General features: G+C 37.3%; 1 non-coding gene across 1 annotated transcript; it reads right to left on the minus strand.

Moving 5' to 3' along the window:
• Positions 1-463: 463 nt before the first annotated feature.
• On the minus strand, positions 464-569 carry LOC118896261. Its single transcript, XR_005020167.1, has one exon. It is a non-coding gene; the product is annotated as a U6 spliceosomal RNA (small nuclear RNA).
• Positions 570-6,613: the final 6,044 nt, after the last annotated feature.

The following is a 6,613-nucleotide window of genomic DNA, read 5'->3' on the forward strand; positions in this document are numbered from 1 at the left end:
CAGGAGTATGTTGTTTAGTTTCCACATGCTTGTGAATTTTCCAACTTTCCTCTTTTTGTTGATTTCAAGTTATACCATTGTGGTTGGAAAATATACTTGGTATGATTTCTATCTTTTAAAATTTACTAAGATTTGCTTTGTGGCCTATCATATGATCTATCCTGGAGAATGTTCTGTGTGCGCTTGAGAAGAATGAGTGTTCTGCCGCTGATGGATGGAATGCTCTATAAATGTCTGTTAGATCCATTTAATGTAGGGTTCAAATCCAATATTTCCATGTTGATTTTCTGTCTGGATGATCTATCCATTGCTGAAAGTGGAGTATTCAAGTCCCCTACTATTATTGTATTACTGTCTATTTCTCTTTCCAGATCTATTACTATTTGCTGAATATATTTAGGTGCTCTATGTTGGGTGTATATGTATTTACAATGATTATATCTTCTTGAAAAAGTGACCCCTTAAAAATATGGAATACTTCGTGAATTTGTATGTCATCTTTGCTCAGGGCCATGTTAATCTTCTCTGTATTGTTCAAATTTTAGTATATGTGATGCTGAAGCAACAACAACTCATGGTATTATGAACATTTTAAATTGTTGTTGTTTTAAGTTACTAAGGTTTTTTTAAATTTATTTTTTTAAAATGAAGCGTAGCTGATTTACAATATTGTGTTAGTTTCAGTTGTACAGCAAAGTGATTCAGTTATATATATATTTTTCATATTATTTTCCATTATAGATTATTATAAGATATTGAATATAGTTCCCTGTGTTATATAGTAAATGCTTGTTGCTTATCTATTTTATGTATAGGAGTTAACAGATAATTTCAGACTCCTAATTTATCCCTCCCCTTGCTCCCTTCTCCTTTTGGTAACATAGTTTATTTCCTATGTCTGTGAGTCTGTTTCTGTTTTGTATATAGATTCATCTGTGTTACTTTTTAGATTCCACATATAAGTGATATTACATAATATTTGTTTTTCTCTGACTTGCTTCACTTAGTGTGATATTCTCTAGGTTGCTGCAGATGGCAATATTTCAAACGTTTTTATGGCTGAGTAATATTCCATTTTTATATATATATAATATTCCATTATATATATAATATATATTATATATATAATATAATGGAATATTATATATATAATTATATATACACACTACATACACACACACGCACACACACCCCTTCTTCTTAAACATGTCTGTCGTTGGGCACTTGGGTTGTTTCCATGTCTTGGCTATTGTAAATAGTGCTGCTATGAACATTGGAGTGCATGTATCTTTTCAAATTAGAGTTTTCAAGTGGTTTTTATTATAGATAATTGATAAATCCTTAATCTGATTGAAGAATCTAGAAAAAGATGTTGAGGATGCATAGCCCAACTCCTTCCTCTCATTCTCCTTTTGGGAGGCAGCAGCCCACTGAGAATCCATGTTCTCTTTCTGCCATCCAGACCATAAATTGTACAGGGTGGAGATGCACTGATAGATACTTTTTCCAAATGCTAGAGGACCAGAAGTTAAAGTCAATACTTGGCTGAAATCAAGGTCAAAACCAAGTTTTGCCATAAGAGAAAGAACTAGAAATCAATAATAAATCTGAAAAATAATTTAAAAATATAGAATTATTATAATAATTTTAGTAGTCACAAATTAAAAGTTGATTAGTGAAATTAAAATGTGTTTTAAATAATTTTTCTAACAATGTATTCCATTCCCTTTCTCTTCACATTTTTTATTATGTCAAAATCGAAAGTAATTTATCCAGACTTTGAACTTTTTCCTCCTCGTAAAAGTTTAAGGTGGCAAAATGATAATTTAATTCATCCCCACAAGATGTGAAAAATTCTCAAATAGGACTTTTTATTGAAGACACATAGCATCTTTGTATGGGATTTGGCCTTGACATTTTCTGTTACTCATTTCTATATGAATTCAGTTTTCCTGACTATCAGAAGGATATTTTGTTCTAATAACTCCTGTTGTTTCTGTGTGGTGTTAAGTATATATTTTTTTAATTTAAAAATGATTTTTCTGAGTTTTTCTTCCTCTATTTGTCTGCCCCACTTTTATCTGGGCCTTCTCTTTCCTTCATCTCTTTTGTTCCTTTCTGCTCAATTTTGATTCAGCTCTGACCATCTTGCCTGGGTGTAGGGCCCTGCGGAAGGTGAGGAGGGCGTGCTGCTAAGCCCGTCAGCCCGGCTTCCTGCAGGCCCTTTGCCTCCCCTGCTAAGCCAGGGGCAAACCCCTCTCATTCCTGCTGCTGCTCTCACTGTCCCACCTCCTCCTGAGGATATGGTAGCCGTTTTGGTGTCTCCTATTATCAGGTTGTCAGTCGTCTCCTGGCTTCCCTCTGCTTCCTCCTAAGCAGTTGCTGATTATATGCTGATCTTGTGGCTCTTGCTGGTTTGCACTTTGGGGTTCATGGAGTACCTTGTCACCTAGTTTTGTTGTAAATGTTGTACACTGGTTTGTTTTTTGTTTTAATTTCACTGTTTTCTCTATACTGGGATTTGGGAAGATCCAAAAGCTTGCCATTCCCACCGTTGTCATCTTCCCAGAATTTGATAATAAGAATTTTAACACAAGTTCAATCTTCATTACTTGCCCATAATTTGAAAGGGACTATCGAGATATTTATTCAGATCATTGATAAATCCAAATGACATCCCTTGTTCCCAACTCTTGTTTGTGTTACTGTCACTGTTACGCTGATCATCTATGATGGTCCCCTGTGATTATGATATCACCCAACCTCTGATCACCCACAAGTTTCAGGATGTGAGAAATGCTGTGAAAGTAGGCATCTGTATGGCTCTTTCAGCAAAATACCAGGACCAAGGTCAAACCTGGGCACATCTTGATTACATGAGTGACATATGTGTGAACTGGCTGCCCTGCTGCTGGATGGGTGAATTGAATTCTGGGCTTCAGTGTTAGGAAGCTCACCTGCATTTAGAAACCATGTCCTCCAGCCCAGCCCTTACTAATTAAACAAAAGTTTTAAGTTTTATCTCCAAATGCCAACCAACTCCTTTATATCAGTTTTTGATTACTTCAGAACTTGGACAGGGAGAATTTTTCTCTTTATTGTTTAAAAAATAAACTAGGAGTAAAATATTGGAGAGCACCTTAACACATGAAGATTGAGGCATCTGGCAGGGCCAGGGAGGGTAACTTTAAGTTATGGTGACTGTTACTAAGTGTTATGGGTTGAATTTTGTCCCCTCAAGTAAGATATGTTAAAGCTCTAACCGTCCAAACCTCAGAACGTGACCTTATTTGGAAATAGGATTCTTGCAGATGTACTTATTTAAGATGAAGTCATACTGGAATTGAGTGGGGACCTACTCCAATGTAACTGGTGTCCTTATGAGAATATGGCCACAAAGACAGAGGGAGAACACCATGTGATGATGAAGGCAGAGATTGGGTTATGCAGCTGCAACCTCAAAGACCGCCGACAAACCACCAGAAGTTAGGAAGAAGCAGGGAAGGATTGCCTTACAGGTTTCAGAGGGGGTGCAGGCCTGCCGACACCTTGATTTCAGACCTCTAGCCTCCAGAACTGTGAGACAATAAATTTCTGTTGTTTTAAGCCCCCCAGGTGACTGATACACTAAGTAAAGGCTTTGGGAGCTTCTTATCTTCATGGTTTGCAGCCTGTTTTGAGCAATGGAACTGGGTTTTGCAGTCACAAAACAACAGTGTAAAGAACCTCACTGACTCTATGGTGAACACAGAACTCAACACCCAAGAATTTGAAAGCAGCTAATGTCAATTAACATCTCTGTAGAAAATCTTTTTCCTTTAATTGAATCTTTGCTTGAGCCACACCAAGAAAAAGCTCCAGTTAGGCAGTTCAGTGTTAAATTACAACAGTCTGTTACTTGTGTCAGAGAATACACTAAGTGATGTGACGCAAATGAGATTGAGGAAAATGTTGCAGAATATAAACTTAAAAAATATCTCCTGCCAACCAAGAAAAATTCTCCACAAAAGTAGAGGAGAAAGAAAACAGTTTTGTTATTGAATAAGCATTAATCCAGAATGTGATATGCATCACAGGCAATCCACTGAGAAACTGCAAAAACAGAAAGAAATCTCACCCTTTTACATAGCCAGGCAGATAACTACCCATTCCATACATGTTCTCAACGGTAACTAGCCCTCAAAAAAGAGGACTTGACGGCACCATTTATTACAGAGTTCATCTTTTTTTTAAAAAATCTTTATTAGAGTATAATTGCTTTACATGTTGTGTTAGTTTCTGCTGTTTAACAAAGTGAATCAGCTATACATATACATATATCCCTATATCCCCTCCCTCTTGCGTCTCCCTCCCACCCTCCCTATCCCACCCCTCTAGGTGGTCACAAAGCACCGAGCTGATCTCCCTGTGCTATGCGGCTGCTTCCCACTAGCTATCTATTTTACATGTGGTAGTGTATATATGTCCATGCCACTCTCTCACTTCGTCCCAGCTTACCCTTCCCCCTCGTCTTAAACGTATCTGGTAATTGAGGTGACCCTCTGTGTTAGCTAATTGGCTTTATCCAAAGGAAAAACAAAATTCTTATTATCTTTATCAAAAGAGGTCATTTTGTAATTTAGAGCAAGGTGCCCACTCAAGTTAGGCTCCTACTTTCCCACAGAAACTGGGAGATAAGGGTCCTGTTTTTCTTGATGATTACATTTCAAAGAGATGGCTTCCCAGTGCTTGAGGAAGCGTTCTGCTTTCAAATGAATTATTGCAATTGCTAAATGCAAATGAAATAACATTAATTCTCCTTTTCACGCTTCTGATTCCTGCTAGAATTCCTTGGTAAATTAGTTTGCCAGTCCTGGTTCTCAGACTCTTCCAGTGGATTGCCTTGGACACTGATTCTTAGCAGTTGAGAAAGTACTGAGACAAGTAATTAACTTACATCGACCTTTCCACACCTTTATTTTGCGAAGTGCTCCATGAAATAAAGAGTTGCATGGTTGTGGCAGAGACTATTCATGGTCCCCTCCTCTTCTTCCATACAAATATAATTTTTAACCAGGTATGTGGCTGCATAGAATAAAGACTACATTTTTAGTTCTCTTTTTTAGGTAAATGTGGTCATGGAATTAAGTTCTGATCAATAGGATGTAATCTAATGTCGCTTTGTAACCTCTAGGGAAGTGTCCTTGAAGGGAAAGGGGCTTCTCTTTTCTTTTTCATTTCCTCCTTCCTGCTAGATGGAATATGGATGTATAAGTTGGAGCTGGAGCAGCCATATGGGACCATGAGGTGGTCTTAACAATGGAAACCTGAGTCATGACACCCTAAAGAGCTGAAGCAGCTCTGGACTATCTATCTCTGGAATTTTACTTAAGAAAGAAATAAACTTTTATCTAGTTTAAGACATTAAGACACTGATATTTTATATTTTTTTCTATCACTCTTAGTTGAACTTAATCTTAACTGATACCATAGTCAATTATATCTGGAAAATTCTGCATGTCTTATCTCCTGCACTACTAGGAAATACTGGCATATAAAGACTTTTAAAAGACCTGCAGCAAAATAATATTTTGAGTTTTGTTTAATTCTCTATTCCCAAGTGTTTTCTTTTTTTTATTAACACTTTGCATGGAGAGTTGATTTTCAATTTATTATTACACAGTGGAGGCCCCTGATATAAATATAGTAGACCTTAATAACAGTACAACTTTGCTAGCTTTGCTGCCACTTGAACAACTAAGATCTTCATATCCCGCAGCTGTATTCTGATGAATATGTAACTCCATACTTTGTTCAGGGTGGTCTTTCAGATCCACATTATGCCACCTGAACTCTAGGAGCAAAGAGGGATGGGGGGCGGCTAATGTTTCCGTAGGCTGAGTTAAGTCATTGCTTAAGTGATTAAGTCATCGATAGACATTTAGGTATGTATTTACTGAATTCTGCTAACTCTGATGTCAAGAGCTTATACTGGGCTTCTATTCATGCATTTCTATAAAAAGTGGTCTCACTGTCTAGGGTCTGTTCTCGGGTCACGAGGAATCACTGGAGGACTTTAGCATGAGCTACAGCTGTAAGTCAATCTTGTAACATGTCATCTAAGAGATACTCAAATTACGGTGTTGAGACTTAACCTCAGTTCTTCAATATATATAGCTTTAAATGTAGCTTTAGCCAGACCAACAATATATTTTATTTGTGGAATTTTAACGTCTGGTGTTACTGAGAAGAGTGTCTTTAATGGCTCCACAAGCTCATCCGTATAACTGTTAAACTAATGTGAAGGCTCCTTGAGGGCCATGACTGATTTTTCTTTTCAGCCTCTTCAGTGACAAGCATGAGGCACATATAGGAATGCAGTTATTGCTAAGTGGGATGTAGGAGAAGTGCCTGGGCTACCTTAAAAAGCACAAAGGCAGTTTTGTATAAGCCATATTTCAATACTTTGCTTCAACAGTGCCTCCTTTTCTCTTCATGAAATGGTTAAGGTATTTTTTTTAACACCGTACAGAATCTATTTTGGTTTCCCAACATTTGAGCCACTCTCGATGCACATATTCAGACATGAGAGGCAGGAGCATTTTGAATTACGCTGATGTCCAAATCTTCTGTA

This window comes from Balaenoptera musculus, chromosome 5 (genome assembly GCF_009873245.2).
Source record: "Balaenoptera musculus isolate JJ_BM4_2016_0621 chromosome 5, mBalMus1.pri.v3, whole genome shotgun sequence".
Classification (NCBI taxonomy): domain Eukaryota; kingdom Metazoa; phylum Chordata; class Mammalia; order Artiodactyla; family Balaenopteridae; genus Balaenoptera; species Balaenoptera musculus.